Here is a 27447-nt window from a genome sequence, read left to right on the forward strand (position 1 = left end):
GAAAAGAGTAGCAGGGATGAGCTAAGAAAGCAGCTTTACTGGCAAGGTAAATTGTGCCTCCCCACACTGGACTTTAAGTGCAGGACAAACCCCATCAAACCTCCCACCCAAACCTGTATTCAGACTGAAATCCTGTACTGTTTCTGGCAGAGGACAGAGCTGAGCCTCTGAATATGTAATGGAGCAGGGCCCTGTAGTGCTCCAGGGCACACAAGCCTTTCTGTGCCCCTCATTTCTTGCTTTTAAGGAATAAGCTTCAGCCTCTATGACCTTCCCTGAGTTCCAAAGAGCAATTACTAATCAAAGAAGGGAGGGGATGCAGAGACCAGGAGGAGCAGTCAAGAGACAAGAGCACAGCCTTGGGCAGAGTCCTGGTTCCTCCTCAAGGAATGTGCAAAACAGTATCTTTGAGCCCTTCTGCAGAACTAAAACCCCTAACAAATGGAAGACCTACTTGATGAAGCATTCTTCATTCTGGGAAGAAGGAGGACCACCAGAACCAGTCCTGGGGCCACTTTGAAAGACAATGCAAGCTTGCCTCTACCCTGATCCTTATCTCTGGCCCTATTTTCTACTCCCAAACTATAAAACCACTTCCTATTCTCTCCCAAAGGGGTCATGGTGTGTAAGGCATTAGCCTGCTGTGGCCCCATTTGCCTGGCAAAGCAATAAAAGCTATTTTTTTCCTCTTTCACCCAAAACTCTGTCTCCGCGTTTCTATTCAGCAACGGCAGACAGAGGCCGAATTTCAGCAACAGGTACAGATTGGGATAGAACTCCTAGGATCTCAAAGTCCTCAGTCTCCTGTAACTGGGAAGCCGGCACCCCTAGTCCCACTGGCTAAGTCAGCACTCTCTTCCCCGGGGGCTTGTGGTCCACAGCACACATACCCAGAAGTCGGGAGACCTTGGTTCTTAGCCCCAACCAGTCACCAACCCTCCATGGGGCCTTGAGCAAGTCACTGACCTCCATGGGGCCTTGAGCAGGTCACTGACCTTTGTCAGGTCTCAGCTGCCTCATCTCAAGGGTACTGTTGCCAGAACTCAGCCTCTGTCCACCAGGGCTGAATGGAAACACGGAGACAGAGTTTTGGGCAAAATATCTTTACTGTTCTGCCAGGCAACGGGGGCCACAGCAGGCCAATACCTTAAAGACTGTGCCCCTCTTAGGAGAGACTGGGAGGTGGTTTTATCGTTTGAGAAATGAAAAATAGAGCCACAGATAAGGATTAGGGTAGAGGCAAGCTTGCATTTTTTCAAAGCTGGTGTTCAGTGGTCTGGTGGTCTTCTTTCCAGAATAAAAATGCTACATTAACATCTTCCATTTGCTGGGGGTTTTAGTTCTGCAGAGGAGCTCAAAGATTTTGTCCTCTATATCCCTTGAGGAGGAACCAGGTCCCTGCCCCATGGCTGTGCTCTTGTCTCTTGACTGTGCCTTCCTAGTCTCTGCACCCTCTCCTTTCCCTTATGAGCAACTGCTTGAACCTGCCCTTTGGAACTCAGGGAAGGTCATGGAAGCTGAAATTTATTCCCTAAAAACAAGAAATGAGGGACATAGAAAGGTTTGTGTGCCCAGGAGCCCACAGGGCCCTGCTCAGTTTCAGTACCAACACTCCCCGTGTTGCTGGGCTATCAGAACAGTGATGGGGGAAAGTAAAACCAACTTTGGGTCTTTTTATACTTCCTCCTTGATGGGATGTTGGGGTGGGGGGGGTGGGGAGAAGGTAGATGATAGAGAGATAGATAGATAGATAGATAGACAGACAGATAGACAGACAGATATGATATGATAGATGGATAGGTACCTACAAAGACTAATCATAACCCAGATTTCTGGGAAGAGTGTGGACAGCCAGTGTTCTTCCTCAGATGCACATTTATCCTCTTAAGATGGTATCTCCTAATTTCTCTGCCCAGAGAACAAGGAAGATAACCCAATCCCAGAGAGATAGTCACAGCCCAGAGCAGTGATGAAGGATGTGTGTTTTTCAATCCTAAAACACATCTGCTGAGCTATAAGACCTTGGACTAGTCAACGTCTCTAGGCCTCAATTCCTTCATCTGTTAAATGGGAATATTAACAGTATCACCTGGTTGATTTAGTCCTCAAGGAATGGCGGCTGATGACATGATAAGGGCACTCTGAATTACAGGCTCTCTCCTTCCACATCTCCTTATGCTGTACACCCCAGAGATGTCTTGTAGGCTTCACCCTGGGTGTGCCTTAAAGGGTTTGCCTCTTTGTCCAATGCCCACCCTTGGAAAGAAGCAGATCTCCTTGAAAATAAGCTTGTGCTGCCTCCCAACAGCTGGGGCTGTAAATGATGACTGTAGAAATGGCCCAGGAAGGGCAAGACCCCCAGGGGAACATGGTGCCTCCCCCATCATCTCCTAGTGAGCTTCTGAGTGTGGAGCTCAACTGGGCTGAGTCATGGACAGTCATCTGTGCTCACTGACATTCCTTTTTTTTTTTTTTTCTTTTTGCAGGGTCACACTCACAGCATACGGAGGTTCCCAGGCTAGGGGTCGAATCAGAGCTGCCAGCCTACACCACAACCACAACAACTCGGGATCCAAGCTGCATCTGCAACATATACCACATCTCATAGCAATGCCAGATCATTAACCCACGGAGCGAGGCCAGGGATCCAACCTGCATCCTCATGGATGCTAGTCACATTCATTTCCCCTGAGCCACGATGGGCACTCCTCACTGACATTCTTGTCTGTGTCACTTGTCAGCATGAGGGACACCCCATGTGGTTTGAACTGACTCTCCTAAGCCCTGGGTGGCAAAGTCTATATCCACTGAATGGGAACAACCAGTTCAAAGGCAAGAGTTGGGTCAGACGCCTGATTCGAATTTACACAGCAGCTCCACCCCACCACACCCTTCAGAGTTTTATTCTTCAATTCAATCAGGTAACTTAGAATGGGCAACACAGCTGAAACATGGAAACATGAAAGATCAAGACACCAAGCCACCATAGAGACCATCTGATCCAAAACCCTCGTTTTCCTGATGGAGACAGCAAGTCCCAGAGAGGGGAAGTGACTTGTCCAGGATTATACAGTTGACCAGGGCATAGCATGAGAATCTAGAAGGGTGGAGATATCGTCAGGACTCTCTCTTGGGAGAAAATACAACCACAAAGAGGGGGAAGGTTGTTGGGGGGGTTGGGGTGGTGCTGGTTGAATTTCAGGAGCACTAGATGGAGGGTTGGAAGACAGTGGTCCCCACGTGGCTCTGTCTCGTACCAGTTGAAACACTCCGTGCTGTCACTTCACCTCCTTGGGACTCAGATCTCTTTTATAAAATAGAGCTCCCACCCTCCTCTCTGAACTATTGTGAGGAACAGACAAGAATGTATCTTGAAAACCATAAAGGTCTACCAACATACAGCCACATTCTGCCCATCTTTACAGCTGCCTTTAGGATTTGGGGAGAGTTAGGCATTCTCTCTAAGCAAATCCAAGGCCGGGGGGCTTCTCTTAGCAAAAGGAGCCCAGAACACCAGACTAAATCCATGTCATTCAAGCAGGGCTCAGGTTGTGTGTGTCTAAGCAGCTTTGGTTTGAAAAGATTAGGAGGGCAGTGGAGTGGAAAGAAAAGTTGATGAGGCAGCAGAGTGCAGCCCATGGTACCACACTGCCCTCTGCAGGGCACCAGGGAGAAGGCACGCAGGCTGGGCTGGGGCAGGTGGATTTAATTCAGCAGATAGCTCAGGGTCCTGGGATCCATTTCCCTGTCTCCACGTTGTGCAGGCCCCCTCCACGTTGAAACAGGGGCAGGGGACTGTGATCACCTTTAGGAATCCGTTCTGCCTGGCCTCAATCTTCCACCCACCCTGACGCTCACCACTCTCCAGTCTGCCCTCTGGGCATTTCTCATTCTGAACTCAGAATCCAGACAGTTCTGGGAAACAGAGCAGCCCGGGGCTCCTGCCCAACACTGTAACCTCTCTGCTCCATCATGGGCTGGTTTCTCCATGCTCTGGCCATACTCCAGTCCCTGGGGAAAGCCGTCCCATAGTAGGGAGTCCTGACTTGCCTGCATCAAGGGACCAGCCAGAGTCCTGCAGGCTGTGGAGATGAACCAGACATTCTGTGACACAAGAACATGAGACACAGACTCTGCAACTGCTCTGGGATTCAGAGAGAGATGTCCCGGGTCCAGAGCCTGCACTGGGGCACCTATGTCCTCCATGGCCCTGGCTGTGCCAGACCTTCCCCCACCCCCACCCCATTCTCCATCCTTTCCCTGGCTGTTTGGTTCAGAGCAGGGCACCCTGCAGCTGGCTCACCAGCCTCTAGGCGTGGCCTCAGGCCATGCTCCCCGTGTGCCCTTGTGTGGCCCCGGGGAGCCTCTGCAGCCGGCCCAGCCATGTGACCTGAGTGATTCACAAGCACAGACGTCCAAACCAGCTTCTCCATTCTTCCTCTCCCAGCCGTCACAAAGGGCACAGTCTCGGCTGCTCAGGCTGGAAACCCTTCAGCACAGAGGTGCATTGTTCCCAGGGTCAGGAGGGGCTGGACGCTGAAGGGAATTAGGAAGACAGGGAGCCTGAGGCCCAGCGTGGTTTTCCATGTGGCATATGCCCCTCGTGCAGGCCAAGCCCACTTCCTGTCCTGGCTGCAGCTCCGGGGCTCAAGTTCACATCTCCCTCCTTTAGAACCAACTCTGGGTCAGGTTGTTGGTTTCTTCTAATTTCCACTCTCTGCACGTGGACTTTTCTTTGAAAGATATGTACATGCTATTTCCTTTCTCTTCTCCAATACACATGATTCTTTAGAGGCCACAGCATAAATTCGGAGCCCAGCAACCTTGGTCTTGGGAGGCACACTTTATTCTTTCTCTTCGGCTCCCTACCTAACCCTAATCAAGCAGAGCCCAGGCAGGTGCACAGGACTAGAGAATGTTATTGTGGGTGAAAGGGAAAGAGAAGAATCTGGTCAGCATTAAGAAGGGGAGGAGGAGGGAGGATGTGGTTAAGATTGGGGCTATCAGGGATTTGGGAAATGATTCTAGTTCTTCTGATTCTCAGGGTATGAAAATATTCTACTCTGGGTTGTTGAAAATAAGCTCCTAGTAAAGAAACACTTGGACGAGAAGTGCTTTTAGAGGCAACATGGTCCGATTCTGATCACTTGAGAGGTAGTCCTTCCTCCAGAGCAGGTCCATGATGGGGGGCAGGGGCAGTGTCTGTCCCACAACTGAGCAGCTCTAGCTCATCTAGAAAGTGTTTCCAAATGTCAAGTCAGAATCTGAACCCCCTGTGGCAGACTGTAGAAATGGCCATCATTCTCCACTTCTTTTTATTCACGCCCTTCACATGTGAGTTTGCAGAACTTGCTTTGACCAATAGAATACAGCAACAGTAATATCATGCCATTAAGGAGCCTAGGCTTCAAGGGGTCCTGCCTAGGTCTACTCTCTGGGAACCCTATCAACACAGTGAGGATGAGATCAGGGTAGCCTGCTGAAGGATGAACTGACACATGGAAGAGAACTGAACCACCCTAGACCAGCCAGGCCAATGACAACCTTCTGACTGATGCCAGATGCACCCAAGAGATCATCCCAGCTGGCCCAGATCTGCAGAACCGCCCTGCTGACCCCAGCCCAAGTGGCACACTCTCAAAATCATGAGCCAAATAAATGGTGGTTTTCTTAAAGTCACTAAGTTTTGGAGTGTCTTTGTGGAAAACATAAACTTGATGCACCCCATAATAGCCCTCTAGAGCTACACAGAATAATCTTGATTCTTCAGCCAAGGAGGAAAGCCCTTTACCTCCCTGAAAGAGCTAATTACCATTGCCTTTAAGCCTCAGAATGGCTCTTGGGGAGTCATGCACCCTAGCTCCATTCTTAGAGGAAACCCATACCCTAAGCCATCCTTTGCCACCTCTTCTCCACCCAGCACCAGTCTCCCAGGAGCTGCAGAAGAGGCTCTTTTGCAGTTCCCATCGTGGTGCAGCAGAAAATGAATCCAACTAGGAACCATGAGGTTGTGGGTTCTATCCCTGGCCTTGCTCAGCAGGTTAAGGATCCGACGTTGCCATGAGCTGTGGTGTAGGTGGAAGATGTGGCTCAGATCTGGCATTGCTGTGTCTATGGTGTAGGCAGGCATCTCTAGCTCTGATTCAACCCCTAGCCTGAGAACCTGCATATGTCACGGTTGTGGCCCTATAAAAAAATAAATAAATAAAAAGCAAAATGCATTTGGTGTTATTATCCTTCAGTAGCATCATGTCTACTCATCAGGAGCTCTGAGAACTCCAGCACTCAAATACTCTGCTCTTTCTAGCTCATTTTATTGTCAATTAAGAGAAATTGAGAGATCGAGGTGAGGTGAGAGTGCTCTAAGTACAATGAAAATTCTTAAGTCAGTTAGGCTTCCTGAAGCCACTTGAGATCCAAATCTAAACTGCCAAGAAGCCTCCAAAACAAATATCCTTGGCAGGTTTTCAACAGAGCCCCAGCTCCATGGACCACAGGAGTGGGAGTGCGGTCAGAGGCTGCTGGCTTCCAGAATGTGCCACGTGAAGGAACAGCAAATGTACTGAACTTGGCCTTGGAGTGTGATGGGGAAGGCAATGGATCAGGCCAATGGCAGGCCCCACTCTCAACCAGACACAGAGGGAAGTGGTGTTGTGGGTGATGGCTGCCATCTGTGGGTCTTCTGGCTGAAAACTTTGCTGCAGAGTTTGCCAGTTTCAAACGACCCCTTGCAGCTGGGTTTCCTATTTCCTGTTGGTGCTCCCCCATATGTCACGGCGTAATTATTCTGGGAGATGTTCTCAAAATGGCCACGGTCTCCAATTTTCTTTCCCTAATAACAGTGTGGGAAATAGGGGGTGAGGGAGGCAGAGAGAAGGAGAAACCCCAAACCTCAGAAAAGGATGGAAACAGTTCTCTCTCTCTCTCTTTTTTTTTTTTTTTTTTTTTGACTTTTTAGGACCACACCCACGGCATATGGAGGTTCCCAGGCTAGGGGTCGAATTAGAGCTGCAGCTGCCTGCCTACACCACAGCCACAGCAACACCAGATCTGAGCCGTATCTGTGACCTACACCGCAGCTCAAGGCAATACCAGATCCTTAACCCACTGAGAGAGGCCAATGATCAAACCCACGTCCTCGTGGTTACTAGTCAGGTTCGTTACCGCTGAGCCACAATGGGAACTCCAAGGATGAAAACATTTCTAACCCTATTTCAAAATGAGAAAATCAAATTTGCCAAGTCACAGTACACAGCTCTCTACTCATCCAGCCTGGTCCCTACTCTGCGGAGGAAGAGACACTTTGAGGAAGGGAGGAGTGTGAGCTCTGCTTTCTTGGCATCAAGGATATTTTGACATTCCCTTCCCAAAGAACCTAAAAAATCATCAGCATGGCATCAGCAGCAACAAGGTCAAGTGGCTGGTGACAGGCTCCCAGAAGGATGCTGCCCACCAACAACTATTTTTCAACTACTTAAATGACACTGGACACGGCTCAAAGCACAACAAAAAAGGATGACTTTCTCTTCCAACTCTTTTCCTGTCCCACCAGACAGATGCATCGGCCAGTCCCCAAGTCCATTCTTACTCAAGGCCATGGAAGGACTTGGATTCTAGAATATGTGCATTTTTTTTTTCTTTTTAAGGCCTATGGAAGTTCCCAGGCTAAAGGTCGAATAGGAGCTGCAGCTGCCAGCCTATACCACAGCCACAGCAACTAGGGATCTGAGCTGCATCTGGGATATACTCCTCAGCTCGTGGCAACGCCAGATCCTTAACCCACTGAGCAAGATCAGGGATCAAACCCACATCCTCATGGACATTATGTCAGGTTCTTAATCCACTGAGCCACAACAGGCACTCCTAGAGTAGGCATATTTTAAAGGTCTTCAGAGCTGCCTTGCTTTTGGATTTTGGATTAAAGGATGAAGATATGTCTGTGTGTGTGTCATGTGTGTGCCTGTGTGTAGGAGGCTGAGTGTGTCCATGTTTTGATCCACATGCATAGAGACATACAGTGGTGTCTCGGAGAGTGCCTGCCAATGTGGGAGTGTAGGTTTACTTCAATCAGTGTACCCTGAACAGGCAAACTTGGTACAAATGCCTGTGGGAGCCCATGAGTGTGTGCAATTGTTGGCAGCTTGTGCATGAAGCTGTGTGCATTGGCACAAGTGTGTGCACGCCCCACAGACATTTCACACCCAACACGTCTGCAGGTCTATGTTCCAGGTGAGGGTGCATGTGTGTACATGCAGGCGCACGCTGGCCTGTGAGAAGGCATGTCTATGTGTGTGCGCATGTCCTTTGCACAAGCAGGAACTCCCGTAGGCCCATCTCCTCCTCCCTGCCCAGAAGCCTGCAGTTGCCTTGGTCCACCTCCCTTTAGGATCTGCCAGCTGATGGCAGGGGTCCCTCTCCCGGGAAACAACACCCCTCCCCTGCTCATTTGCGTCCCATCAGAGGGCTCCAGGCTCCAGCCCTTAAATGGCAGCCCATGATCGCAACAGACGACTTTCTTAATTGCCCGTGATGCTTGTGGTGCAGCACAAACACAACGGTAGCTATTAGGCTGTGCGAGCTGTAGCGGGGCTGCATTTTACGCCTGTGTGAATTTCGTGTTCCTGGGAGTTGAGAGGCCAGAGCGGGTTAGAGCCACCGAGAGGCTGTTATTATGGCCTGGCAAAGCCTACCATTGGCTTCTTGAGACCCCGAGGCAATTTCACCACACTCCAGAATTGCAACACCCCTAGAATTTCCAAACCAGGGCACCCCCTCAGCGGCCTCCTCCGCCAGCACTTCCACACGCTTTCTCTTTCTCTTTCTCCCTGTGTCTCCTTCTCCCCCTCCACTGCCTCTCACTCCCTCTTTCCCACTCTTTCTTTTGCCTCCCTTCTCTCTTCTCTCATCCTCTCCTCTCTGCCTCTCCTCCACTTCTCAACTCACAGAAGCAGACTCAGCTGGACGATGACCAGAGCACCAGCACCCATACCAGCAGCATCTTCTCTTCCTGCCTCTCCCACTCCACCTCTAGTCTCTCCCTATGGTCCCCATTCAGCCCATTCTTTCAGAGCTTGGGGTCCCAAAGGGGAGATGTGTTATTTACATTTATCTCTAAGGCTGTTGGGAGGTTGGGGTGCGACAAAGGGCTCTCGTATTCCTTTGTTTCCCTCTGCTCTTCTTATTGAAGTTGCCCCTGAAACCAATGTCCACCCCAATTTCCTGTCTTCGTGGCTTCAGCGCACATGCTCAAAAGTGAAGATCTAGAGACAGAGAGGAAATGCATAGAAACCCAGAGGGAAGGCTGTGGTGCCTGAAATCAGGGCTCCAAGGTTTGTAGCTTAAGGCACAAACCTTCCTCCCTAGGCATAGATGGGAAGGACACAAGTTTGACTCCTCCATTTGTGGCATTTGAAGGAATTTGGTGCAACAATAGCAGACTGCCTGATTTCCTCCTGAGGACGGAGAGAATTGAGTCAGGAAGAGCAGCGAGGCGCTGTTTTATAAATGGCTCAAAACACACTCATTCAAACTGTGCTTCAGAATATGTTGCTTGTTTCAGTAAATGTTTATGAGTGAGTGAATCAATGAATATAATGAGTGAGTGAGTGAATGAATGGGAAGTTCCTCTCCCTAGAGATGCCTGGGACTATAGTGGTACTAAACCTGGGAGATGTCTCCTCAAAGTAAGGAAACTGGTGAGATGACATCAACTTGTCTTTCCAACAGGAGGAGCTAGCAGTCCCTAGCTAAGTCCCCTCCCTTCACTGCACTCAAGTTTCCTTGTTTATAAAATGAGCCTTTACTAGTGACCTTAATTCATCTGCCCACCAATAGTCTTGGAGAGGAGGAAGCTGTGGCATTGTCAGGATAAAGGCATTTCACACTCTTTCATGACTTGATCCCATGAACACAGCATCTTCTCTGGTACTCATCCCAGCCATGACCACTGGAGGCTCCCAAAAGTGCCCTGCACAGCCTCCTTGGTGCAGCTGGAGGAGCACAGACTGGCAATGCAGACACCAAATCATATGGCCCTTCCGATTTTGCCCACCTTGTCAGGTGTGAGAGGCACTATCTAATTAACTGGGAAGGATGTATGAAAGTTTGGGTCCCTTACCTCTTGTTGGGAAAAACTCTGGGGTATCCATCTCACCCCCTCATTCCTCAGAGGGATCAAGCTAAATTCTCCCCCACACATCTTTGCCTGAAAGTTCATGCTTGCTTGATTCCTTCCTCTGCTCTGTCCCGTGTGTCCCCACTCCCTCTCAAGTTCTTTAATAAAGCACCTGTGCACTAATACTCAGCTCAGGGATTGCTTCTGAAAAACTTATCTGAGACAACAGCTACTCCAACTAAAATGCCTATAACGAGGGCATCAACTAGGAAGGGCTATGGAAACTTCCCATCCATCTAAAGATGGTGGCCACTCTCCAGCTTTTTTTTCCCAGCAGGAATGGCATCCATGCTGCAAGATACTCTGATATTTTTTTTTAAGGAATCCATGGTTTTGCATGAGATCTCTTGATATTTTTGTTTGTTTATGCCCTCTTGATATTTTTGTTTGTTTGTTTGTTTCCAGGGCCAGAGATCAAACCCACTCCACAAGTGTGACCTGGGCCACAGCAGTGACAATGTCAGATCCTTAACACAGTGCTTCGTGGGAACTCCCAAGATCTCTTGATTTTTTTTTTTTTGAATGTAAGAAACATGTGAGACCAGTGTACAACACAGAGAACTCTACCCAGTATTCCGTGATAACCTATAAAGGAAAAAAATCTGAGAGAGACTGGATGTGTGTGTACATGTATAACCGAATCACTGTGTTGTAGAAAAGAACTTATCACAACCTAATAAATCAACTATACTTCAACAAAACTTCAAAAAATGAAAAAAATGAAATAAAAAATAAAACACTGATCACAAACAAAACACATCCACAGACTAGATTCAACATTCTGACTACTTGATTCCAACATCTAATCTATTGTTTCAAAGACTCCAGGGAAGAAATGACTGAGGTGACATCTACACCCACACATTCAAAAGGGCAAGAAAATATTACCAATAATGAGGCCAATCAACTTATGAAACCAGTCTGGAACAGGCACAGATGTTAGAATTAGGAGACAAGGAAACCAAAGCAGTTATTACAGCTATATTCCATATGGTTAGGAAGTTCAGTGGAAACATGAAAGATGTCTTTAAAAAGTCAAATCGAACTTACAAAAATGAAAACTAATATGTCTGAAAGGAAATATACACTAGCTAGTACATGTGAGACATCAGGCACTGCAGAAGATTAGTAAACTTTTAAGACATAGCAATAAGAAATATCCAAAATGGCACAGGGAGAGAAAAGATAGTTTTAGAAAAACGGAGGAGTTCCTGCTGTGGCACAGTGGGTTAAGAATCCGATTGTAGCAGCTTGGGTCACTGCCAAGGTGAGTTCTATCCCCAGCCTTGCACAGTGGGTTAAAGGATCTGGCTTTGCCTCAGCTGCAGTTCAGGTTGAATCCATGGCCCAGGGACTTCCGTCTGCCATGGGTGGAAAAGAAAAGAGAAAAGAAAAATGAAGAGCCTCAGTGAGTTATGGGACACTTTCAAGCAGTCTAATATATGTACAATGGGAGTTATAGAAATGGAGGGGGAGAGGCAGAAAAAATATTTTAAAAAATACTGGCTACAATTTTTCAAAATTTAATGACAACTACACCCACAAGTCCAAAAAGCCCAATAAATGTGAAGCAAAAGAAATGTGAAGAAAATCACACCAAGTAATTAAATTGCTCAAAATCAGTGATAAAGAGGTGATCTTAAAAGCAATTAGAGAAAAAAAGATGACACATTATAAAAAAGGAACACAGATCAGGAGGTAAGCCGATGCCTCATCCAAAACAGGTCCAGTGAGAAGGCAGTAGAACAATATCTTCAAAGTACTGAAAGGAAAAGCTGGAATTCTAGACCTATTGAAAATCTTTCTTTTAAAAAAAGGGTGAAATAAAGATATTTTCAGGTGTAAAAAGCTTGAAGAATACATTACCAGTAGACTCTTACAGAAGAAATGTTAAAGAAAGCTCATCAGGCAGAAGGAAAATAAAACCAGATGGAAAATGAACCTCCCAAAGGAATGGGGAGCACCTGAAATAGTACCTCACACCAGATAAAAGAGATTAACTCAAATGAATTAGAGTCCTCCATGTAAAATGCAAAACTCTATAACTACACATTGAGAAAATATGGAATAAAAGGTATACGATTTCTTAAACATAATACCAGAAATATAAGCAGTAAATGAACAAGCCGATAAACTGAGATTCATCAAAATTAAAAGCATTTACTATTCAAAATCAGAATAAAAAGATGTCACACACTGAGAAAAAATATTTGCAAATTACTTATCTGTCAAAGAACTTCAATACAGATTTATACAGAGTTCCCTTGTGGCACAGTGGGTTAAGGATCTGGCTTTGTCATTGCTGTGGCACAGGTTCAGTTCCTGGCCTGGGAACTTTGATATGCCATGGGTGTGGCCAAAAAAAAAAAAACCTCTCAAAACTCAATAATAAGAAAATAAACAACCCGCAATAATAAAATGGGCTAAAAGCTTGAATAGACACTTCCCCCAAAGATACATGGATGCATGGATGACAAACAAGCAGGTTCAAAGACATCCAAAATCATTAGTCATTAGAGAAGTACAAATTTAAACCACAATGGCATAGCATCCGTTATTACTGTATGGAAAGAACGGTCTGATATGGAAGAGAATGAATCCATTAGACTGAGGTGGCTCTAACACCCTAGCATTCTATGTAAGCAAATCAAAATCTAAGCCTGTATTTGCATCAAAAGATGTTACAAAATCCAAATGCTAAAAGACCACCGATCACAGCAAGCTGACCTTTAAACCAATCAATAATTAACATTTAGCCAATCAATAATTTCCTTACTTTGCTTCAAACATTTTTCTGTAAAAGGCTCTCCCTGAGCTCTTGTTGATGGAGCACTCCTAACCACTTCTGGTCTGGTGGTGCCCAAATTCAAATCAATATTTTTTCAAATCAGCTGTTAAAATTTGTGATATGCTTCAGTATATCTTTTAACACACTGAACAACTATGAGAATGCTGAAATAGAAAAGATTGACTATATCAAGTGTTGATGAAGATATGGAGGAACTGGAACTCCCCTAAACTGCTAGAGGGATCGAAAGACAGGACAAGAACTTTGAAAAGAAGTTTAGCAGTTTCGTTAAAAATTAGGTACATATTGGAGTTCCCATTGTGGCGCAGTGGTTAACGAATCCAACTAGGAACCATGATGTTGCGGGTTCAATCCCTGGCCTCACTCAGTGGTTAACAATCCAGTGTTGTCATGAGCTGTGGGGTAGGTCGCAGACGAGGCTCAGATCCTGTGTTGCTGTGGCTCTGGCGTAGGCCAGTGGCTACAGCTCCGATTAGACCCCTAGCCTGGGAACTCCATATGCCATGGGAATGGCCCTATAAAAGGCAAAAAGAAAAAAAATTAAGTATATATATACCCAATGATCCAACCATTACATTCTTGAATATTACCCAAGAGAAATAAAAGCATATGTGGATGCAAACATATCAATTTGTACCTGGATTTACATAGCAGCTTTATTTATAACAGCCAAAACTTGACACAACTCTTCAACAGGTGAACAGATAAGCAAACTGGGGTATATCTATACAATGGCATTCTACTAGCAGTTACAAGGAGCTATTAATCTGCACTACAGCATGGATGAATCCCCAATAAGCATACTGAGTGAAAGAAGCCAGACAAGAGTATATAATGTATTATTCCATGTATATAAAATTCTAGGAAATTCAAGGTACCTATAGAGACATAAGGCAGATCAGTGATTGCAAGGGGGAAGGAGAGCAAGAGAGAAGGGCTGCAAAGGACCACAAAGAAACTTTTGGGGATTACGGACACATTTAGAACTTGACTATAGTAGTGGTTTCAAGACTTTCCAAAATGTGCATGCAGTTTACTGTGTGCAATTATATCTCAATAAAGCTATTTAAAAAAAAACAGTGTCTGCAGGCAATGGACACTCAAAAATATTTGTTGAGTTAGAAACAAAAAGAGGGAGTTCCCATCATGTCTCAATGGAAATGAATCTGACTAACATCCATGAGGAGGCAGGTTCGACCCCTGGCCTCGCTCAGTGGGTTAAGGATCCTGTGCTGCTGTGAGCTGTGATGTAGGTCGTAGACTCAGCTTGGATCTAGTGTTGCTGTGGCTGTGGCATAGGCAGGCATCTGCAGCTCTGATTCCACCCCTAGCCTAGGAACCTCCATGTGCCACAGGGGTGGCCCTAAAAAGCAAAAAAAGAGAAAAAGAAAAGAAAAGCATGGTTACAAAGAGTGAAGGATTCTTCACTTGGACATCCTTGAGGGGGAGAGGTACCACTGCCCATAAGCCAGCCCCATGATGCTCCCAGGGATCATTAATACCTTCACAGGGACCCAGTTGACAGCACATTTAATCCAAGGTCATTTAAATAATATCCACGAGGAAATAAGAATGCATATGAATTTCCACCCAGGACCAGAGTCACAGCAACTCTTTACTTTGTATAACCAGTATAAAAACATGCTTTTTATCAAAGCATAATACCTTAGGCTATAAAATAAGCACTTACCCTTTGCAATAGAGGCACAACTGTACCTCAGGCCAAATACAACCCGTGAGCGGGCTATTTGTTCACAACTGCTCTGCACGATGATCTCACCAGTTTTACTAATAACCTAACAGTGAGTGTTCAATATATTTTTGAAAAACTGTCTTTTCCTTTAGGTAGAGAGCCTCAAATGACCCTTCAGGGTCTAATTTCGACCCTATAGCCAATGGTGACCTCATGTATGTTCATGTCTATTTAAAGCATTTCCCACTGGTCAACATGCGTTTCTTCTCTCACAAGGATTTTCGCAGAGCCCCTGCAGGAATAAGTAGAGTGGACACATCAGCCCCTCTTGCACAAATGAGAAAACGCAGGCACAGAGGTGAAGAGGCCTGCTCAGCAGGAGCCAGCCAGTCCCCAGACAGAGCTGCAGGCAGACGGTCCACACAGCTGCACACTCAGCCTGCCCACGAAATGAGGGAGGAAGCGCCATCCCCAGCCAGCACCTCGGAGAGGCCATGGCCCTCACAGCTCTCAGGTCCAAGGGGCTGCTCTGTGAGGTCATCCCCAGTGTCCCAAGCCCTCTGAGCACAGAGACTAAGCCCCTGCCTTTGCTCACTCATCACCTGAAAAAGGATATGAATTTGATTACAGAAGGGGCCAGAGATTCTGTGAGTCTGAGAGCCAAAGTAGATGCCTTTTGTCCAACAGGGCTCTGTCCCCAGAGCCAACAGGCAGTTTAAATAGATCTCAGACAGCAACAGCTCTGGGAACTGAAGGTCAGGGAAAACACAGCCACAGGAAGCACTGCTTGGGGCCGGGGTCTCAGAGACAGGAGACCAAGGGGAGTAAAGGGGAAAAGAGGGAGGAGGAAGGCTGATCTTGCAGCATGAGCCCTGGACACCTGGTTCCCGTCCTGGCATTCCAGCCTGATAGGCTCTCCCCCTACAGTCAGGCCCCGAACCCAAGAGGTCAGTTAAAATGCCAAAGCCACCACATTAAGTGCCAGGCCTCCTGTCTCCAAATATTTTATTTTTTTTTTTCCCACTGTACAGCAAGGGGGTCAGGTTATCCTTACATGTATACATTACAATTATATTTTTCCCCCACCCTTTCTTCTGTTGCAACATGAGTATCTAGACAAAGTTCTCAATGCTACTCAGCAGGATCTCCTTGTAAATCTATTCTAAGTTGTGTCTGATAAGCCCAAGCTCCTGATCCCTCCCACTCCCTCCCCCTCCCATCAGGCAGCCACAAGTCTCTTCTCCAAGTCCATGATTTTCTTTTCTGAGGAGATGTTCATTTGTGCTGGATATTAGATTCCAGTTATAAGTGATATCATATGGTATTTGTCTTTGTCTTTCTGGCTCATTTCACTCAGTATGAGATTCTCTAGTTCCATCCATGTTGCTGCAAATGGCATTATGTCATTCTTTTTTACGGCTGAGTAGTATTCCATTGTGTATATATACCACATCTTCCGAATCCAATCATCTGTCAATGGACATTTGGGTTGTTTCCATGTCCTGGCCATTGTGAATAGTGCTGCAATGAACATGCGGGTGCACGTGTCTCTTTTAAGTAGAGTTTTGTCCGGATTCCAAATATTTTAAAATCAAACAGTGAGACAACAGGGATCTGCAGCTCCAGAATTTGGGATGGCAAATTAATTCAGGAAGCTGGTGGAGTGTGATTATCACCAACCGTGGTGTCAGGCAGACCTGCTTCAGACCCACACCTTCAGCTTCCTAGCTGTGCAACCTCAGGCAAGTAACTTTACCTCTCTGAGTCTCCATTCCTCATTTAGGGAAAGGGGAGAATGGAGTTCCCATTGTGGCTCAGCTGCTTAAGAGCCCTACTAGTCTCCATGAGGAGGTGGGTTCAATCCCTGGCTTCACTCAGTGGGTGAAGGATCTGGCGTTGCCATGAGCTGTGATGTGGATCACGGATGCGGCTCAGATCTGGTGTTGCTGTGGCTATGGGGTAGGCCCCTGGCCTGGGAACTTCTGTATGCTGCGAGTGTAGCCCTAAAAAGAAAAAAAAAATAGAGAATGGGGAGAATGGAAATGCCTACCCCACTAGGTTGCTATGGGGATTGAATGGGTTAATAGTAAAATGCCATGTACATAGTAAGTGCATGCTAAATATTACTTGTAATTATTCCAGCTTTGCCTGGAACCAGAAATACAGGAAGGGTAGAGTCTGGCCTTTTCGAGCTTTGTTAGACGGGTCCCCACGGAAGAGGGGGCAGAATGAGGACCCAGGAGACATGAGGAAAAGGAAGCACATGGATGATAAAAGTGGACGTAGGAGGCCACCAGATCCTCTGCATCCTTCTTCTGTTGTCTAGTTATTATTCTCATTTGACAGATGATGAAATCAGACTCAGCTGACTGCATGGCAGGGCCCCCAGCAGATCCAGTTTCATCCGGGCCCTGTTCCTGTGGTCTCTCCTCCATTCTTTGTCCAGACTGGGTCCCTTCCCATCTGGAGAGCCACCGGGGACAGGATGTGCCTTTCAACAAGCCTCTTCCAGCACAGCACAGAGAACAGCTGACCCGCTCGGGATCGCTCCTGGCCTTCAGGCCATGGCACCTGTGGACCTGTGCTGGTGCTACAAGGTGAGACCCACAAGCCCAGCAGCCCACTCACCCTGCACTAGAAGCACAGGACCCAGACCTTCCAGCTTTGTCCCACCTACATTTGTTGCAAGCCAGACCCAGGCAGCTCGGTGCTAAACAGGCATTCAGGGTTGGCAGCGTAGAAAGGTGCACGAAGATAAATCACTCCAGCCCCACTGACCAAGAGAACAAATGCCACCCAAGTCACAAGGTTGGCTGTGAGAAGTGTCTTAGAGGCAGTGGCACAGATAAAAGGCTCCGGGAGTTCTAAGAAAAGGGAATGGAGCCTTCCAGCTGGAGAGCAGGGAGCAGGCATTTGACCCAGGTGGCATTTCTGTGCCCCAGACGGCCAAATTCACTGGGATTTAGCTCCTGACTTTCCCGGACAAGCCATGGGGACAGGTGATGAAGCATTTCACTGCAGATCTTTGTGGGGGGCCAGAGCCAAAATGCAGGCCCGCCCCGCAAACCCTGTTCCATCCTCAGGCCTCGAGACTTCCATGTCACCCTCCCATACCTCTAAGAACTCCCAGTAGAGCCTGGCTGGATTTGCAGGCAGAAAGGGTTTCACTCAGGACCTTGGTGACTGTGGAGCCAGCGTGACTAGGAGGGAGCTCTGAGATCTCATCCCCTCTCTGCCTTCACTCACCACGAGCCCCTGCGCTCTGGGGACCCTCTTGTCCCTTCGTCATCCAACAAGCATGAATGGCACTGCCCTACTCCTCAGCACTGGGATACATGCTGGGAATCATTTATAGGTGGGGGCAGATGGGGTGAAAAGGACTGAATAGGAAACTCAGAAACTCACCCCTCCCTAGAACCTTTCCAAAAGGACTCCAGGCTTCTCAAATCCCCTAATTGATTCATGTATTCATTCATTTAACAAATATCTCGAGCCCTAGTTCTCTGCTAGGCTTACCATCTACCCCTGCTCTCCAAAGTCTACTTTCTTTGCAGCAGTGCGTATCAAACCCAGGTGGGTTGATCCTCCACCACAGAAAATCAAGGCAGTTATAAGATAAGGACTTGTGCTGGTTCCTCTCATCCCATCCCGTACCACATAGGAAACTCACCTGTAAATCCGGGACCCCAGACACAAGCAGTGGTCCATCCACAACCCACTCCTGGGCATATGACCTGTGCAAGCACTTGGGATTTCTCAGACAAGCTCTATGGAGGGTCTGGTACTATGTTATCACCATCTTGCAATTTTTTTAAGTATAGATGTTGTACAAATATAGATGTTGTACATTGCAGGCATTCAATATAGTGACCCACAATTTTTAAAGGTTATACTCCATTTATAGTTATTATAAAATATTAGCTATATTCCCATTTTGTACAATATATCCTCATAGCTTATTTTATATCTAATGGTTTGTATCCTTCAGTCCCCTCCACCTCATGTTGCCTCTCCCCCTTTCCTTCTCCCCACTGGTAAGCTACTACAGTTCGTTCTCTATATCTGAGTCTGCTTCTTTTTTGCTACAATCCCTAGTTTGTTGTATTTTTTAGATTGCACATATAAGGGAGAGCATACAGTATTTGTCTTTCTCTGTCTGAATTATTTCACTTAGCATCATGCCCTCCAAGTCCATCCATGTTGCTACAAATGGCAAATTTTCATTCTTTTTCATGGCTGGGTAGTATTCCTGTGTGTGTGTATGTATGTATGTCTGCATACATATACATATGTACGACCTCTTCTTTATCTGTTGATGGACACTTGGGTTGCTTCCATATCTTGGCAATTATAAATAATGCTGTTATGAACACTGGGGTACATGTGTCTTTTCAAATCAGTGTTTTTCTTTCTTTCAGATATATACCCAGCAGTAGAATGTCTGGGTCCTATGGTAATTCTATTTTCAGTTTTTTGAGAAACTGCCATAATGTTTCTCACAGTGGCTGCTCCAATTTACATTCCCACCAACACTGTATGAGGGTTCCCTTTTGTCCAACATTTGTTCTTTATGTTCTTTTTGATGATGGCCATTCTGACAGGTATGAAGTGATAATATCTGACTGTGGTTTTGATTTGCATTTCTCTGAGCATTTTTTTTTTTAGGGCCACACCTGCAGCATATGGATGTTACCAGGAGGCTAGGGGTCAAATCACAGCTACAGCTGCTGGCCCACACCACAGCCATAGCAACACTGGATCCTTAACCCACTGAGTGAGGCTGGGGATCAAACCCGACTCCTCATACATGCTAGTTGAGTTTGTTTCTGCTGCAACACAACTGGACTCCATTTTTTGTTTTTGATTTTTGTTGTTGTTGTTGTTGTTGTTGTTGTTGCTATTTCTTGGGCCGCTCCCTCGGCATATGGAGGTTCCCAGGCTAGGGGTCGAATCGGAGCTGTAGCCACCGGCCTACGCCAGAGCCACAGCAACGCGGGATCCGAGCCGCGTCTGCAACCTACACCACAGCTCACGGCAACGCCGGATCGTTAACCCACCGAGCAAGGGCAGGGACCGAACCGCAACCTCATGGTTCCCAGTCGGATTCGTCAACCACTGCGCCGCGACGGGAACTCCTGATTTTTTTTTTTTTTTTTTTGATCAGCTTTTCATATGCCTATTGGCTATCTGCATTTCCTCTTTGGAAAAATTCTTTAATTTGAAATTCTTAATAATTTTATGTTTGTGTTTTGCAGGTGAAGCCCAACGGGACACTGGGATGTTCATGTAGCAGAGCAGACATGGGCATAACGCTTGGCCACTGTTCCTTGCCTCCACATTTGCATATGGCATTTGCAATTCCTATGAGCAAAAATTCCATTGGACTCATGCTACAGGGCAGCTCAGCAAGATTCAGAGGGAGTACAAGTAAGCACATTAAGCTGATAGCTAAGTAACATGGGAGCTGACAGCCTCAACAAGCTGTTTTCCATTCAAACCAGAACTTGCTTTGAACACAGAAAGAAGGAAATAGCTTCTAGGAAACATGAACAACCCAGGAACAGGAAGATAGAGCAATTCATCGACCTCTTTCCTTTCCAACTTTTCTTCCTCATTAGTAAGCTGATGGAGGGGAGAGCTGGTAGAATGTGTGCACATCAAGAGATGCAATAAAACAGTAGAGTTCATTTTGTGAGATTTTTCCACTCTTCGCATGTGAGTGATGAAAAACGATTGTGTAATTGTGGTGGTTCCTCTAGTTTAACACTCTTATACTTTCATCCCAAACTGACATTGTATGATATAGCTAGAAAACTCATGCTAATAATTAATTTTTTAATTTTCATTTAACTTAGAAAGACATTAAATAGGAGTTCCCGTCGTGGCGCAGTGGTTAACGAATCTGACTAGGAAGCATGAGGTTTCGGGTTTGGTCCCTGCCTTGCTCAGTGGGTTAAGGATCCAGTGTTGCTGTGAGCTGTGGTGTAGGTGGCAGACGCAGCTCGGATCCCGCGTTGCTGTGGCTCTGGCGTAGGACAGTGGCTACAACTCCGATTAGACCCCTAGCCTGGGAACCTCCATATGCCGAGGGTATGCCCTAGAAAAGGCAAAAAGACCAAGAAAATAAAGGACATTAAATAGTAAATTAAAAACACCTTGACATGGGAATGTAAATTAGTGCAGTCACTATGGAAAACAGTGTGGAGGCTCCTTAAAAAGCTAAAAATAGAGTTACCATATGATCCAGCAATCTCACTCCTGGGCATATATCTGGAAAAGATGATAATTCTGATTTGAAAAAATACATGCACCCCAATGTTCATAGCAGCATAATTCACAATAGCCAAGACATGGAAGCAACCTAAGTGTCCATCAACAGAGGAATGGATAAAGAAGATGTGGTACATATATACACTGAAATATTACTTGACCATAAAAAAGAATAAAACATTACCATTTGCAGTAACATGGATGGACCTGGAGATTATTATACTAAGTGAAGTAAGTCAGGCAGAGAAAGACAAATGATATGACGTATTTGTGGAATCTAAAAAAAAAAAAAAACACAAATGAACTTATTTACAAAGCAGAAATAGACTCACAGACATAGAAAATAAATGTTTGGTTACCAAAGGAGAAAGGAATATGAGATTAATAGATATACACTACTACATATAAAATAGATTAACAAAAAAGATTTACTGTATTGCACAGGGAACCATACTTGATATCTTATAATAGCCTATGATAGAAAAGAATCTGAAACTGTACACCTGAAACTAACACAATATTGTAAATCAACTATAGATAAATTTTTTAAAAAGTTAAATGAGGGATAAAACTGAAAAAGAAAAAGAAAACACCTTGAGATTTGTTTGAGTAGCTCTCATGGTACTCTTTTTCCTGCTCCTTGAACAAAGGCCCACATTTTCATTCTGCGCTGGGGCCCATAATTTATGTAGGCAGCCCTGGCTGGGTACCCCTGTGCAGGTGCGTGGCAGATGATCATTGGGTAACACGCAGCTGGATAAAGTGGCAGAACTTTGCAGGTGCCAGAGTCAGAAGCAGCGATGCACAGGGCTGACTAGCATGGCTGGTACCAGCTGTCAACAGTCAATGTGGCATCTCTTCCCAAATCTGCATTCAATGAGGTAATGCTGAAATCCGCCAGGCTGGGAATATTTACACAACAGAAATGAGCAAACACTACAGATCAAGGCTTTTATTTTTTTCCCCCAGAGAACTATAGTGTTAAACTTTCACCAGCAGATAACTGGTCAGAAGCGAACTAGCTCAACCTCCTCGTGATGTCAAAATCAAAGGGGATGTGATTGTGCAAGAGCCCACCGTTCCTAATGAGGGGCCGATCAGAGTCTGTATCTGAGGTCTTAACATGGAAAAGAGTGTCCATTGGAAAGTAGAGGCCAGAATCCTGGCAGATAGCCCTGTGCCAGGGCTGGTGCATGCTCTCCTGGGACACTACAGGGGTTAACTGGGACTGATGACATTGTCCCTGGGTTGTCCTGTCACCAGGCAGGAAGGGTAACCTTTGCTTATAAATGCTGGATCCCCCTCCAGAACATGCCTCTCGGCCCATAATTACTTTCAGAGTATGCTGTTTCCACTTAGGGAAACCTGAGCTTCCTTCCAAATGGCACTGGGCATGACCTGAAATTACATGTTTGCCTTCTGAAATGGACACACGAGTCAAGCCTGCTGCCCTGGAGTCCCAGCAGACTGGGATGCAGGAGGAACTGGAAGCAAGCTGCTGGAGCATCAGCAGCCACGGCACCGGCTAAAGCCAAACTAGAAGCAGGGCTCCTGCAGGTTCAGCTGCCATGCAGAAGCCTGTGTTCACTGTCGCCACCCAGACCAGGGCCCCCCTGAAGCCCCACTCTGCAGCTTAGACTGCTGGGGAAAGATCACTGCCCACTCTGCCTAAAGTCTTCACTCCGTAATGCATAACACATTTGCCAATCGCCTATCATGGGGCAAGCGTTGGAGATGCTATTCTGAATGAGATGTTTTTCCTGTCCTTATCATCGGGTGAGCAAAACAGATGCAAAAGCAAATAATTACACATTAAAGGAGATTGTGATGTGGTCCTTGAGAGAAGGGGGAACATAACATGATTCCTTCTGGCCCCTCGGGAAAGGGTGGGATTCGGGGTGGCAGGACGGAGGAGATGATATTTGATCTCAACATTGATGGATGGATAGCCTGAACCCTTTATAGTTTGAAAGTATTTGCATGAACTTCAGTTATTTTTATTTTAATAACCATGCTATCAAATAGAATGAGAGGTAATAGTAGCTCAACTTTCGGTTCCACGGGACTTGCCCATGATCATAGGACTAGGGGAGAAATAAAAGGGCTAAAAACAGAGGGGCAGGGAACGGAGGTTAGACATTAGTTTCCATCTAACAGGAAGAGAAGCTGGTCTTGAAATCCAGGTGGGAGAGAGCTGGCTCTTGTTTCCTCAGATCCTGATAAAAGGGCGACCCTCCATTTTCTTCCCACTGGGAACTGCCCCCAACCTCTCCCCACCTCGAGCCTCTCTCTTCCCAACAAATATCACCCAGCTTCTGCAGAAGCCCCTGACTCCTGATCCCCCTCAGTCCTAAGGGCCCCACTGGCCCACTTCATCCCCAGAGGCCAGTGCCAGTGTGCCAGTGTGTGAAACTGGGTCCTGAATGGAGAGCCTGGGGGCTTGCAGATGTAATCCCAGCACTGTCTCCATCCATAGGTGCATCCTGTCCCTCTGACTGCACTGAACCACATGTGAAATACAGAGTCCTGGGCCCCAGCTCTGATGATTCTGGTTTAGTAGCCTGAGTTAGGGCTGGGGAATCTATCTTCTATCTGACACTTTTTTTTTTATAGTAGTACCTCACTGCTCATCCATTCCAAATGTAAAAGTTTGCTTCTGCCAACCCCAAATTCCCTGTCCATCCCACTCCCTCCCCTCTTCTCCCTGGCAACGAGTCTGCTCTCCATGTCGTGATCTACTTCTATTTTGTAGATAGGATCATTTGTGCCATATTTTAGAGTCCACATAGAATGACAGCATATGGTATTTGTCTTTCTCTGACTTACTTCACTTAGTATCAGAATCTCTAGCTGCATCCATGTTGTTGCAAATGGCATTGTTTTGTCCTTTTTTGTGGCTGAGTCGTATTCCATTGTGTATGTGTACCATTCATCTGTGGATGGACATTTAGGGTGTTTCCATGTTTGGCTATTGTGAATAGTGATGAAATGAACATAGGGGTGCATGTATCTTTTTGAATGAATGTTTTGTCTGCATATATGCCCAGGAGTGGGATTGTTGAATCATATGAAAATGAGAGGCACACACAGTTGCTTTTAACTCTACCTGGACTGTTTAATCTAAGCTATACCTAGAGGTACAAAGATGCTCACTGTGGCATTTTGCATTTTCATTACCATAAAAGGAGGAGGAAATTTTTTTAAGCTCTCCAGGTAATCTGATATACCCAGGTTTGGGAGCTAGTCTTCAAGGTCCCCAGGAGTCATCATTCATCAGGCCTGTCCTCAAGGAGACCTGCTCTCTGGTCAAGCCTCGGAGACCATGGCCCACTTCTTATCCACATTTCTGACATCCTCCCTTCCCAGCTGTCCTCATCGCCTCATCTCCTCCCGGACCGACGGCCCTTCCAACAGCTCGCCTCCATCCCGTTGACGGCACTTGCATCCCTGGGGTAAGTGACCCTTGATGCCAACGAAGAGCCATTTTCCTTTCATGCACAAGAGGGATGGAAGCTTGCAGAGTTGAAGGCACACAAGTGACAATACATTTTTTTTAGATGAAAATCATACAGAATTGTGAACTGAGCTTTTCAGGTGTGGGGGAGGGAGAAGGGAAGAGGTGCTGCCACGGTGAGAAGAGCAAGGAGACAGAGTGCGTCACCCCGCATGGCTGGAGGCTAGAAGCCTAAAGCCAAGGTGCTGGCAGGGTCAGTTGCTTCTGAGGGCCTTGAGGGAAGGATCTGCTCCATGCCTCTCCCCTGGGCTTGCAGATGGCTGTCTTCACAGCATCTTCCCTCTACGTGGGTCTCTGTGTTTGAATTTCCCCTTTTTATAAGGACCCCGGTCATACTGGACTAGTACCCACCCTAATGGTCTCTCTTTAACTCCATCACCTCTGTAAAGACTATCTCCAAATGAGGCCAGATTCTGAGGCACTGGGGGTTAGGACTTCAACATATGAATTTATGGGGGGCACCACTCAACCCATAACACTGAGCTAAAATTTCATCTGTTCTCAGGGCACCCAATGGCCCCTATGCCTGTTTCACAGAAGCGCACAACTGAGGTCTGGGCACCGCAGGCTGCACGTCCACTGGAGCTACAGTGAATCATGGGCAGGAGCCAGAAGCTGACCCAGCAACCCGGACTCCCAGCCCGAGTGGTCACCACAGGCTCCTGTAAAGCCAGAAAGCAGAGGCTTCCGAACTGGAATCTGAGTCCATCCAATACTGTGTGGTTTGCTCAGCGAGCCTTTTATTTACTTTAAAATATAGACGTATAGGGAGCTGCACGCCCTCCAACATATGTGCAACAACCCCGGTTCAGATGATCTGCAAAACCCCAAATTGTCCCCATTAGGTTCCCAGGAACCTCTTTGCTGAGCACAACTGGACCTCAAACCCCATGGCCTGGACAACCTCCAGTTAGTCATTCCGGTCACTCTGGAGTCTGAAAATCCCTCACATGACCCCCCATCCCAGCCCCTCCTTTGCCACATCATCAGAATTCACCAAGCCCACACTCAGTTCAAATTCAAAAATCTTTTTTTTCCTTTTTTTCAATATCCTGGATTATCTTCTAGATCACAGGAAGCAATCACCTCCAGGTCTCCCAGGGGTCATCTGAAAACACAGGGAAAGGGATTTAGACTGGATGCTACAGAGAGCTCCCAGATGCGCCGGGCATAGCTCAGACACTCTGATCAGCCTCTGAGCTGGAATTCACTAGACTCTTACCACAGCCGTGCTGGAAGGAGATTATGGGCTGTAGAAATTCTGAAGGTACACCCGCTTCTCCCTGGATCAACTGAGTCCCTAAATAATGACCTCAGCTTCCTGTGGATTCCCCATGTGGGCGTAAAGCCATTAAAACATGTATAGGGAGGAGTTCCTGCTGTGGCACAGTGGGTTAAAATTCCAACTACAGGTCACTGCAGAGACGCAAGTTCGATCCCTGGCTCAGCACAGTGGGTTTAAGGATCCAGCATTGCCATAGCTGTGGTGTAGATTGCAGCTGAGGCTCAGATTCAATCCCTGGCCTGGGAACCGCCATGCACCATGGGTGGGGCCATAAAAAATGTACATGGAGGTTCAATTCATTCCTCCAAGGGAACAGGACTTCACAAGGACGGCCACCGTAATCACTACCATCATTAGCACTCTGTGGTAGGGCACAGCATTCTCTGCAGATGGGGATTTATGCTCCCTGGGGTGCACAGTCAAAAGCACACAGAGTAGAAGACTCTAATTCGAAAAGATACCTGCACCCCAGTGTTCACAGTATTCACAATAGCCAAGACATGGAAGCAACCTTAATGTCCATTGACAGAGGAATGGATAAAGAAGATATGGTACATATACAGAATGGAATACTACTCAGCCTTCAAAAAAGAATGAAATAATGCCCTGTGCAGCAGCATGCATGGACCTAGAGATTATCATACTAAGTCAGTCAGAGAAAGACAAGTATCATATAATCACTAATATGTGGAATCTAAAAAATGACACAAATGAACTTATTTACAAACCGAAACAGACTCATAAACATGCAGAACAAACTTATGGGCCAAAGGGGAAAAGGGGAGAAGGAATGAAGTGTGGGATTAACTGATACACACTACTATATATATAATAAACAACAAAGATTGAGTGTATAGCACAAAGAGCTATATTCAATATCTTATAATAACCTATATGGAAAAGAATCTGAAAAAGAATATATAGAAAGAGAAACATGGCTATATGGATAACTGAATTACTTTTCTGTACACCAGAAACTAACACACTTTGTAAATCAGCTATATCTCAATTTAAAAAAAAAAAAAAAAAAAAAAAAAAAAAAAAAGGGCATTCCCGTCATGGCGCAGTGGTTAACGAATTCGACTAGGAACCATGAGGTTGCGGGTTCGGTCCCTGCCCTTGCTCAGTGGGTTAAGGATCTGGCGTTGCCGTGAGCTGTGGTGTAGGTTGCAGACGTGGCTCAGATTCCGCGTTGCTGTGGCTCTGGCGTAGGCCAGTGGCTACAGCTCCGATTTGACCCCTAGCCTGGGAACCTCCATATGCCGCGGGAGCGGCCCAAAGAAATAGCAAAAAGACCAAAAAAAAAAAGGCGCACACACAGTGGAATAAGCTGACTCTTCAACCCCCCAGCGTGTCTGTCATCTGCCTGTTTGCTCCCCACGCCCTGCCTCCTCTCTGCTCTGCTCTATGTTTCAGGAAACCACCTTCCCAGACTCCCCATCCTCCTCCGACTTGAGGACAGCTCTGCCAGAAAAGGCAACAGAGGCTGCAGGGCAGAAGGAAGGGAATACCACACTGATTCTGCCCCTCCCTTTCTGCTCTGGGTAGTTCTCAAGCAGCCTCCACCAGCAGCTCCAGCTCCCACCGCACGGGCTGCCCACGGTATCAGCCTCTGCCAGGAGGCCCCCATCCTGGTTACCGGTAATGCCTCCGCCTCCCTGACTCTTCCAACCCCAGGAGTGTTAAAAGCTTCCTGGTGTCC

This window comes from Sus scrofa, chromosome 15 (assembly GCF_000003025.6).
Source record: "Sus scrofa isolate TJ Tabasco breed Duroc chromosome 15, Sscrofa11.1, whole genome shotgun sequence".
In the NCBI taxonomy this organism is placed as follows: Eukaryota; Metazoa; Chordata; class Mammalia; order Artiodactyla; family Suidae; genus Sus; species Sus scrofa.